The sequence below is a fragment of the Rhinolophus sinicus genome, chromosome 2 (genome assembly GCF_057876585.1).
Source record: "Rhinolophus sinicus isolate RSI-liver-muscle chromosome 2, RSI-T2T, whole genome shotgun sequence".
Taxonomy (NCBI): Eukaryota; Metazoa; Chordata; class Mammalia; order Chiroptera; family Rhinolophidae; genus Rhinolophus; species Rhinolophus sinicus.
Window position 1 is genome coordinate 48654062 of NC_142502.1, and position 12423 is coordinate 48666484.

The window sequence follows — 12423 nt, forward strand, 5'->3', positions numbered from 1 at the left end:
TCTGTTTTAAAATTTTTATTTGATAAGTTATTTGACCCATTCATTTGTAAAGAGGTCATGCAATGTGTATTTTAGTAGTTAATAAATTCCAAAATGATGAAATTCAAGGATTTATTCAAATCATTTTGTTCCACTGATTTTGGTGGTACATTGCATCATTGGCAGGAGTTTGGTAACTTGTTACAGAATGCAAATTTTTAAAGTATGTTGCTGGGAATGAAATTTTGTATTGTCTTCCTTTTAATTACTGTTCAATGGAAGAAATAATCCAGGAAATCATGAAAGGTGGTGTGACTGAGACAGGAAGAAGCAGGCTGGAAAACCAGAGACCCATATTCAGAAGGTAGCATTTTAGTGCTTTTTAACTGGTGGAAAATTAATAGGTTGTTCTCTACAGATTTCCCCTGTTTTTCAAGTGGGGATATTGTATTTGCCATAATAACTCTAATGTATGACTTGATTTTCAAAATTAAAAATTTAAGGATGAAAATAGTTACTCAGACAACTTGAAACGTGGTGGTGGCAACAGAGCAGTTGTTTTTAATAAGAAAATGATGGGGGAGATCAAAGAAGAGCAGGGATCAGGATGTGGGAGTGAGTTCTCTTTATTGTAAACTGCTTTGGAGGGAGGTGAGAGATGGAGATTAGGGATGATGAAGACCTTTCCTTTGGGCTTCTCTGATCTAGCCATGGATGATGAGAGTACCTCTGGATGAGCGTCAAAGAAAAGGCATGGCTAAATGGGTAATAAAAGAAAAGGCAATGGCCCATAAATGCTAAGTGTTTTAAGTTGAAAATTTTCCCTAAAAAAAAAAAAAAAAAAAAAAGCACCAACCCCCCCCCCCCCCCCCCCCCAGTTTAGCTATTGCAGTTATGGTCTACAGCTTGTAAAACACAAGTTTCCCTAATGGAGCAGGTCCAGCAAGTCTCCGTTGTTAGTAAGAGTTAGGGATATTGTGAGAATCCAAAGACTCCTGGCAAATATATGCTTTGAGGCTTTAAAAAGTGCCCCCGAGGAGGAGAAAATATGCTGGAAAAAAAAGCCATAAAATACTTTTTATGTTAAGAACAAAAAGACAGGAAATGTTTTTTTCCCCAAATATTGTTGCATTTTCTCCATCTGGTGAAATAAAATAAGACAGATATGTTATCCTTCACTGTTGCACGAAAACACCCCCAGCAGGCCACTGAGATGGTGGAGAGCTGCTGTCCTTGGAGCAGCATGGATGTCGGATGGCGTTCTTACCCTTCCCCCACCCTGTAGAAAAACAAAAAACAAAACAAAACAATAAAACCCATCGCATGTACTGCTTCTCTGAGACCATCAAACATTTTTGGCTTAAAACACAGAAATTTCTTGGTAAATAAAACAACAAAACTACAGAACTGTTATCATTACCTCTACGGAAACCTTCCCTGTTTGCTAACTTCCTTCCCAAACATTTTCGCCCTAATTACGTTTTTTGTTGGTGGTTTGAAGAGGCCAGGACAACCCAAGGGAATGATTTCATTCTAATTGCGTTTTTCCTTTCCCAGGAGGCCTGCGTCCTTTCATATCCACCAAACTCAATCACTTGATTAAGTGTTGTCCACTTGTTACTGAGAAAAAGAAAACCCACCCAAACAAGCCCAGTGAAATTAACTGGACGTTTTGTTTTTGTTTTCCCCTGCAGAGATCACAAAGCTTGTACACATTTTCTGTCAGGGTTAGGTTCTCATCCAGGGCTCCAGGTGTGGTAGAAGAGGGTGTGTGTGTGTCTTTTCCTGGGCTATCAAACTTGCATCCCAAGGTGTGTGTTTTGGAGCCAAGGTGCACAGATTGCGTCCAATTTTGAAGAGATCCGTGACCCCCGCCCGCCAAATCACTACCCTTAACATCCAGGTTAATTCCCCCATTGTTGCCAGGCTGGTGGGTCTTGCTAGGCTTGCTTTGCTGGAAATTACGGGAAAATGCCATGTAAATTCGGTTTAATGAATTTCTACAATAACCTGTGAGATTCTCAGCAATAGTCCTCGGGGTTTCATCCGCAGGCACGGGAAACTTGGTTCCAATATTTGGGTTCTCGCCCCGGGCGCACCCTCGTCCTGGACAGACCCGACGCCTCCGCGTCTTCCGCTCCCAGCGTTTCTCTCCGAACAACGCTCTTCAGATCGGAGAGCGCCCTACACAATCTTCCTTGGGTGACCTGTCTAGAGGAAATTTGGGTTCCCTTTTCCTGCAGAAACCTGAGGGACGGCAGTAGAGGGGTATATATACATCCTTTCCCTGGTGCGTTGACGCAGGCAGGGGCAGGAGCGGCAGGGGTTTAGGTGAGAGCCTCGCAGATTCCGGGCTCTGCGGGCGGCCCCTTCCTCGCCCCCAGATCCGGGACCTCGAGTCTAGGCAGCAGAACAGTCACAGCGCGACGTCTCCCAGCTTCTCTCAGCTAGTTCAGGAGAACGCGGCGCGGTGGACGCTGCTAGCTTCGAAGAGAAAGCGCCCTTGGCCGGGGCGCACCGCAGACAGAGGCCCCTCCCCACTGGGTCTATGGGTAAAAGGCTCTCCACACGTTTGTGGGTTGGAGGCAGGGTGCCAGGGGACTAGGGGCCCTTTGGAGGCTCCACGCAGAGCGACACCTTCGTGGCTCTGCACTGCATACGGTGCTGGGGGGATCCAGATCAAGCCAGGCGGGCTGAATTGACAGAGTTCTCTCCTGTCCACACCCCATGTTTGACTTCATTCATCCTTTCTTGAACACCTACTTTGTACCAGTGTGGCACTGGGGATGTGAATGAAGCATCCATGAAGATAGGACTATGTGTGGAGATAAACAGACATGAAATGCTGGGGAAAGCCCTGAGTAGCAGAAAGGAGCTAAAGAGCTGGTTTTATGGGCTTCTTTCTCTCACTGAACCCAGATTTACTATTCAGTTAGAGGGTGTTAGTATCCCCATTTTACAAAGGGGAATGCTGACACCTAGACGGATTAAATGACTTGTCTGGGGGTGTGGCACTGGAGCTTGTTGCCTTTAACGTCAAACACGACATACTAAATTCTTGTTTCCTCCTAGTGAAAAGAATTAACTCTGCCCAGGAGAGTGGACAGAGAAGCAAGTGGACAGAGAAGAGAGTTTAACAGTGGAAGCAAGTGCCAAGGCTGGTTTTTTCTCCCTTGTTCTCAATCCTGATGAAACAGGAAAAGTTGGAGCACACCTGGGCCAGGTTCTCCCACCTCTTCTCTCCATTTGTCCCCCATCCCTTAAGTGATCTCTTGCAGCCATCAGCACCTACAGCCTGACAATCAGTAGCTCGCCATAATCAGAAGTGTCCAGACACTGACGGTAACCACTCTGAGCACCTCTTGTACTTGCAGAAGTCAAACCTAACTTTGTATTCATCTTTTTAAAATCAGTATATATTGAGTATTACAATTTTAACACAGTATTTCCAGCCTGAATGTCTTCCCTAAAGTCCAGCTTCCAGTTTTGTTTATTCAGCTACCTGTTGAATATCCGTCTCCACTCAAATGTCTAAAAGACGCTCAAATTTAACTTGTTTGAAGCTTTGCCTCCAAACCTGCTCCATCCACTGTGTTCCCCTTTTGTTTCAGAACAAATCATTTTTTTCAGGAATTGTTCAGGCCAAAAACCTTGCAGCCATCCTTGACTCCTCTTTCTTTCACACTCCAAATTCTGGATACACACAAAAGGTAGGGACACAGAAAATGTATTTCCAGAATTCCTTGACCATTTCTTATGACCTCAGCTACTATTACTAAGGCCCAGACCCTCATCATCTCTCACCTACGTTATTATGACAGCCTCTAAACTGGTCTTCACATTTCTACCTTGTCCCCTTATAATGCATTCTCAGCACAGCAGCCAGAGTGATCCAGTTCTCTAAGGGAGCTCAGAATCCCTCAGTGACCCCCCCCACCTCACTCAGGGTCATAGCCTAAGTCCTTCAGAGTCTACACCCCTGGGAGACCACTCTACCTCTGACCCCTCTACTCCTCTTTACCCGAGCCCACACCCCTTCAGCTACAGGGACCTTCCTGTTAGTCCTACCTTAGGGTCTTTGCATTTGGCCCTCTGCCTGGAGTATGTTTCCCCGCAAATGCATACTTTCTTTCCCTTTGCTCAAATGACACTTTCTGGGTAAAGTTTCCGCTGACCACTTATTTAACATTGCAACTCCATCCCTTCTTTCCCTGCTTGATTTTTCTTCATGGTACTTAACTTCTCATATACTAAATGTGCTTCCTCTCCAATCTTCTTGCTTCTGTCCCTCCACAAGAATGCAAGTAATATATATGAAGGCAGGGATTGATAAACTTGCTGTGTTTTCAGTTCCTAGAACAGTGCCTGGCTCATGGAGGGCACTCAAAGATATTTGTTGTATTATGAATAAAATGGGAGGAAGGGAATGGCTCCACTATTTACTAGCTCTGTGACCTTGGGCAAGTTATTTAACTGCTCTAAAACTCAATGTTCTCATCTGTTAAATGATGGTAGATTCCACCTCACAAGGTTATTCTCTGATATTAAATGAATGAATACACATAAAACACTAAGCCCATGAGAAAAGCACAGTAAGTGGTAGTGATTTTTACTTATATATGATTGATAGTGTATATGCAGGCTAGACTTTCAAGTGTGTGCCTTACCTACCTTTTACAAGTCGTTTTTCTATTTGTAAAGGTGCGAGCAATGTAAATAAAAATGTAGCATTAGCTAAAATAGTTTCTTTGTTACTGATATTTCTTTGTATAGTGTCTTGGAAGTATGTAGTCACTGTTACTGCTGAGAGCTGAGGGGGAACAAAGCCACATTTTGCTTGGTTTACGTCAGCATCATTACCTACCTTCCTCATCATCTTCCATGGAAAGGGAAAAGGAGAAGTTAGATTCCTTGAGCGAATGTGAGTTATCCCCTTTATGACTCTATCAGGGAAATTCTTTTGAAGAGTGAAAGGAGGGGTCTGCTGGGTGTGGGGTGGAATGGGGTAAGGGGCACTTGACTTAAACACCATGGGCTGGAAGTCGTGCTAGAATTGGGCTGCCTCCTTTCAGCTGGGGCTATCCTCAGGCAGATCTCCCTAGGGAGGGTGCACATTATGGGATGATTGTAGGGGAGTCGGTAGGGGTGGGGGAGGGGTGATAGCATTTCTGTACTAAGGGAAATTGGACAATAGCTCCATCCTCTTCTTCCCCTCTAGCTGGACCAGCTTCTCCCATGGCTCCTCCCTCCCATCACTTCGCTCCTGTCTACCCTATTTAAAATGTCGGCTGAGCCCACTGCCTGTTCTGACACACTCTGTTTGCTGTGTGACTCTCCCCACTACCTCCACCCATGTAAGCCCCAAGAGGACAACAATTTTTGTCTGTTACATTCTCTGCTTTCTTTCTGGTTCCTAGGGCAGGGCCTGGCACACGGGGCTGCTGTCAAATTCTTGTTGAATGAGCCTTCATACAGAGCTTACTGAATTTTGTCAAACGGCCTGTGACGTAAGTTGAACAATCTTTGTGCCAGAACACTTTAAATGCATTATCTTCTATCATTCTCACAACAGCCCAGTCCTCTGAGGTTGGTAGTCTTATCATTTCCATTTCACAAATAGAGAAACTAAACACCAGCGAGGCTCAGTAACTTGCTCAGGGTCACGCAGCAGCTGGTTAATGGTGCTGCTGAAGACAGAATCCATACAATCTGGGTCTAGGGCTTGAGCCCCAACGTTCTTTGGGAGAAGGTGAGGCCTATGGCAGCATCAAATGCAGCAGGCCTGGATCCTGAAAGCTCTGAAGGTTGAGAGCCGCAGTAACACCCCCTCATCGCTTCCGCGGCCCCTGGTGTGTCCCAGGTCATAGCCAAGATGCCCAGAAGCCAGCGCGGGCCTGGCACGCGACCATCAGTCTGTCCAGGAAGTGAAGCAGAGAACCCTGTTCTAAAAGCCCTCCCTCCAAAGTCCCTGCTGATGCTCAAGCAACTTGAATTTTCGGGGTAGGAATAAGCAGCGGCCAGCGGGACACAGCCGTAGGTGAGCCACCAAAAAGCCCGGCAGACCGAGCCCGGCGTGGGCTCGGGTTTCCCCAGCCGGGGGCTCCACCACCCTCCGATCCCCTTGGAAGACCCCAAGGGAGAAATCATGTCGGTAAGGAAACTAGAAACTGGGAACTAGGTCTCTGGGAACCGAGAACCCGACTGCACTAGGCAGGTGGCGTGCGGGGCGAGCTCAGGCGCTAGGGTTTGCGTCCACGGAGAAGCGAGTGCGCGGGATAATTTGGGCGCCCAGCCCCTGGTGGGGACGTGAGGCCACCGGCACCTAGAGTGGGCGGGGTGCAGGGACCGCTACACGTGCGCTTTAAGGCGCTGCCACCTAGCTCCTGGTTCTCATCGTATTTATGCATAAAATCAAGCCAGAAAAACAACTTGGAATGGTTCACTCAGCGAACCCGTTTTGCTCAATCCTTGCAGAGATGGGGCGAACGTAGAAGCCAATCTCCTTGCCTTCCGCCCTGTGACACGGGATTCCGGGTCCTTGCCGGTGGGGGGGTTTCTTGCGTGCGTCTGGGAAACCTTCCAGCCACCACGCTTTAGCTGCGCGACAGCTTTCAATTGCGGAGAGATTTGAGGTGGTGGGGGGTTTAAACCAATTCATTGCGAATGTCACTGAGTTTATAGGAGCTTCTAGGTCATTTTGTCATTAGGTGTTTTCAGTTCAGAGATACTAAAAGCATAACTACTCATTCTGTGGCCTTCTGTAAAAATTTGGAGATTAAAATACCTGAAAATTCTGGTAATCCCCGTTCTAACAAGTCAATTAAAAAGAGTTCGTTAACCCACCATCTCTACGTGTTTCCCTGAAACTACGACCTGGTCGTATATTAAGGTTTGCTCCAAAAGACCCATAAGGGCTTATGTTTAGGGGATGTCATCCTGAAAAATCATGCTAGGGTTTATTTTCCAGTTAGGTCTTATTTTCGGGGAAACACGGTAGGTAGAATCATAGGCAAATCAATGAAGAGATATACTCAAACTGTAAGTTCTTTTTCGGAATGCAAAACCAAGCCCTGTGTTTTCAGTTGCAAACTAGAGTTCACATTAATTGCCCTAAAATGTAGCGATTTGCTTGCTGGATGCAGAAGTTTGTACTCTTGGCTGCTTAAAAAAAAAAAAAAAAAAAAAAAAAAAAAAGTATTTTTAAATGGATTTTAGAGTAAAAAGTAATTGAGATGTTTGGCAACCTCAGGGTAAAACATAAGAGTGTACAGAGGATAAAGACCAGAATTTACTTCTGTTTCTTTCTCCATTACTCTCTCACTTGATGTATACTCTGACAAGTCCTTTCGCTGTCCTGGGCCTCAGGCTCTCTTCATCAGTAACCGGGACGTCTTTCACATCTGCCTGCCCCCTGGGGGGTGTTGTAAGGGTTAATGAGATCTGTTGTGAGTGCTTTGATTCTAAGGTGAGTGCCGTGTACAAATACAGCTTGGTTACATCTCAGATTCATCTTTGATTCATCTGAATAAATGGGCCTTCCTTTTTATTAACTCTTCCTTGTAAATTTTCAAAATTGAGTTATTTGATTTTAAAATTCTATGTTGGGGCATTTTACAGCTTAACACAGTATAAAAACCCTTGACAAATTATATTACCCTATTAAGGGAGAACCTCTGTTCACAGATACTGAATAACTTTCTTATTATGTTAGTCAATGTACTTATTCAATTAATGTTAATTGAAAAATGTACTCTTTCTAGTGACTGTAAGGGGTACAGGGAGTGCTTACAAAGAACTATCTTGTGTGCCTACTGCTCCCAGACACTTTATGTGTATTATCTCATTTAATCCTCATAACAACAACCTGAAATATAGGGACTATCATTACCCTGTTTATAGAATGTAACTTGAAGTTTCCATGTAATTCAGTCAGCAAGGTACTATCAGAGCAGCATAGTTCTATGAAATCATTTGCAATAGCAAGGAGCTCCTTTTTTTCAAACCTCTGCTGGAAATTTACGGTCACATTTTTTAAGAAAAAAATATTCTGACACTGCCTTAGCAGTTATGAAATTCAGCTATCTACTATGTTCCTCATCCTTATACCAGATCATCCTGGAGTTCAGAGGATGGATTAGAGAAAATTTATATGTAAGCAAATTTATATATAGGCAAAACATGATGATTCAGTTGGAATTGGCCCAACACTCAAAAGCACAAACACCCACCCCTCCCCCACCCCCAAAGAAAAGAAAATAAATCCACATAAGCTTTCATGTGGTCATCACTTGTTTTGTTAGAAGTTATCTAAAAGACAAATTTGGAGAAGTTCGCATTCCTCACTCCAGAAAGGGGGCTATGTACCCTTATTTAGTGAGGGAAAAGAGAAGCCTTGTGGATTAAGCCTACTTTGCATGAAATGTACAGAAAGATTCTTTACCCACCCCTGAAAATATGATTCACCAAATGCCAAGTCATAATGTTGGACAGGAGGAAAAGAAGCAGAGTAAGCCAGAAAATACAGGTTTTTTTGTATTCTGTCTGTGAACAGTTAGCCAGCGGCAACAGATTGCTTAGAAAGTTCACTATTTATACTATCGTACTGTAGTATCATACATTGCTCGTGTTGATAATGTGCTACGTCATCAGCATTATTAAAGTGAATACCCATGTGCTGGATTTACAGTGTCCTAGTTTGTAGTCTCTAACATACAGTACTGACACATATACACATATAACAGAAACAGATGTATATATGGAGTACAGTACGTGTTGAATGATTCAGATATACAGGAATTAGTTGTGGTGCTTTCTATACATGAGAGAATAGAAAGTGAGATATGCAAGTCATCTATTCAGAGAAAGTAGTCTTGGGCGAGTTAGAGGAAACTCCTGTCTTGCTTATAGTTACTTAGTTGGGAAAGGATTCTTAAGAAGGAACCAGAGATGGGGATTTCAGAGTAACAGAGTCATAATATGTTATAATTGGAAGAGACTTTAGAAGTTCAAATCCAACTCTTCATTTTATGAATAAATAAGCTGAGACCTAGAGCCCTAGAGTGGCCAGGTGGTAGCAGATCCAGACTCTAATGCAGAACAGATGCCCACCCTTTGATTTTCCAATGCTCTTCCATGTCAAAGGGTTTTTCTTGCTGTTGTTTGTTTGATTTGTTAAGTTTGTTTTACTTTTTATTATGAATAATTTCTATAGTGTACAAAAATAGGATAGTATAATGAATATACACAGAAGGTGTCAAAAAAATGTAGACACACTTGGAGAAAGGAAAAAACTGTATTAAAATTGTAATACTCAATATATACCAATAACAAAAGATGAATACAAGTCATGTGTATCCATTTTTGGTACCTCTGAGTTTTATATATATATATATATATATATATATATATATATATATATACACACACACACACACACACACACACATATATATATATACACATATATACATATATATGTATATGTATAATATACATATATACATATATATCATATATAATTTATATATATCATATATAATTTATATATAATATATAATTTATAAATAGATATATAAGTTATATATAATATATAATATATAAAAATAGGTATATGATTTATATACATATAATATATAATATAATATATTACATATATTATTTTATATATGTTATATATATGTATATATCCTAGCTTTATACCATTCCCATTTCATCTACTGCCTTGTTTTTGTTTATTTACTTATTTTTGGAGTATTTTAAAGCAAATCCCAGCATCTGTATTGTTTCACTAGGAAATACTTCAGTATGCAGCTCTAAGTAATACTTAAAAAAAGTAACAACCATGCTATTAGCATACCTAACAAAATTAACAATAAACCTTAAGATCATCTAATATCTACTCCTTATTCACACTTCTCTAACAGTCTTAAAGATATCTTCTTTTTTTTTTTTTTTTTTTTTTTTTTTTTACTGTTTGTTTGAGTTGGCATCCGAATAAGGTCCTCACATTGAATGTTGTTGTTATGGCTCAAAAGTCTCTTTTATTTTATAACTGTCCCTTGTCATTTTGTTTTTGTGTGTTTAATGGTTTTGTTGGTGAAACGAAGTCATTTATCCTATAGAAAGTGCCACAGTCGGTGGATTTTGCATCATTTCTTGAAGCACATAATGTCTGGTTATCCTGATTTCAGTGATGCTACTGATTTCAGTGACCCAGAGACTGGTGGTTTCAGGGTCAGCCTTTTGCCTAATGGTCTTGGGATCTACCAATGATTGTTGCTTAGAAGAGCTATCACTTCATTGGAGGTTAATAAATGGTGATTTTTCTCATTCTATTATTCAACTGTGTTTACTAACTGGAATATTTCTTTATATTACTTTCTCCTATCTGATCTTTGTCTCCCTTGAATAGCTATGGTATAGGAGAGGCAGAATAAATGCTCGATGCTTTCTCTTTACTTTTTTTTTTTTTTTTTTTTTGCAGTTTTATAACTGACAATCAGCAGTCAGTTCTTACTCACATTAACTGTTTGTAGATTTTTGAAAGTAGTGACAGGTACATAGGTAACCAACATATAGAGCTTACTTGGTGAATCTTTGTCCTCAGTATGCTTTCTAGACAACCACACCAAGATGAAGTATGGGACATTCCGTATTCCTTTGGCCCAGACAGCTTTGTTGAGTCTGGTGTCAATGCACATATCTGGGATTCTCATTTCCTTCATGACAAATTTCCGGATCTGAGTATCAGAGTATGAAGAGAGTCAGAGCATCACGGTTTAATGGAACTCCATGAGCAAATAGGAGGGGCACGCTTCTTGGAACCCACTCCATGGTTGCGCTTGTGAATGTAGTGGTGTATTCCTTGGTCACTACCTCGTTTGTGAAAGAACGGCCCTTCTTCTTCTTGCCACCCTTCTTTGCGGGAGCCATCCTGCCAGGCCCAAGTTGGAAAGCTCTCTTTACTTTTAAATTTTCAGAGTAATGAGTAGGGAGGTTATAATAGAGATTCTAGAGGTGGAGTAGTTAATTCTGCATAGTCTGATCAGAAATTATCTCTCAGAAGAAGTAGAATTTGAGCCAGGACTGAAAAAATGTCTGTGATTTTGACAGGCAAAGAAGGGAGGAGAGTCAGAGAATCATGGTCTAAGGGAACTCCATAAGCAAATAGGAGGGAGTGGTTGATAGGCTGCTGTGAGTAAAGCAGGGAGTTCATGGGCTACTTGGGGAAGGGCCTGTCTCATGCAGTAGATTGTGACACTCTTGAAGGAAGTATTTGTCTTCTTCAACTTTGAAACTCCAGTGCCAAGAAGGTCAATTGCCACAAACTGAATATTTTCTCAATAAATATTTATTGTCTAAAAGAAAGAATTAACTTGAACCTTCTTTGATGGATATATATATATATATATATATATATATATATATATATATATATGTGCTGTAATACAAACTTGTTTTATCCTCTTAATCAAAGAGCAAAGGAACAGGTTATCATTTACTTTTAACAGGAAAAAGGGAGAAAAGCCTATGATCATCTCACTAGACGCAGAAAAAGCATTTGACAAAATGAAACATGGTAAAACACTTAATAAACTAGAAATAGAAGGAAACTACCTCAACATAATAAAGGTCATATATGAAAAGCCCCCAGCTAACATCATACTCAAATGGTGAAAGACTGAAAGATTTTCCTCTAAGATCTGGAACAAGACAAGGATGCCCACTCTTGCCACTTCTAGTCAGCATAGTACTGAAAGACCTAGTCAGAGCAATTCGGAAAAAATAAATAAAAAGCATTCAAATTGGAAAGGATGAAGCAAAATTATATTTGTTTGCAGACAACATAATCTTATACATAGAAAACCCTAAGGATTCCCCCCAAACCATTAGAACTAATAAACAAATTCAGCAAAGTTGCAGGATACAAAACCAAACACAAAAATCAGTGGCATTTCTATACACTAACACTGAATAATCTGAAAAGGAAATTAAGAAAACAGTTTCATTTACAATTACATAAAAAAGAACAAAATACCTAGAAATAAATATAACCAAGCACGTGAAAGAATTGTACACTGAAAACTATTAAAGAAGGTTGAAAAAAATTAAAGAAGACACAAATAAATAAATGAAAGGACACCCTGTGTTTATAAATTGAAAGACTTAATATTGTAAAAATGTCAATACAACCTAACGTGATTTATAGATTCAATGTAATCTGTCAAAATCTCAATGGTGTTGTTTGCATAAATAAATAAATAAATAAATAAATAAAGAATCCTAAAATCCAGATGGATTTTCAAGAGGCCTTGAACAACTAAAACAATATGAAAAAGAAGACTAAAGTTGAATGTCTCATGCTTCCTGATTTTGAAACATACTACAAAGCTACAGTAATCAAAATGGTGTGGTATTGGCATACAGCTAGACATATGGACTAGT

At 40.8% G+C, this 12423-nt stretch overlaps 1 pseudogene; it reads right to left on the reverse strand.

Moving 5' to 3' along the window:
- Positions 1–10484: 10484 nt before the first annotated feature.
- On the reverse strand, positions 10485–10911 carry LOC109449080 (large ribosomal subunit protein eL31-like; annotated as a pseudogene).
- Positions 10912–12423: the final 1512 nt, after the last annotated feature.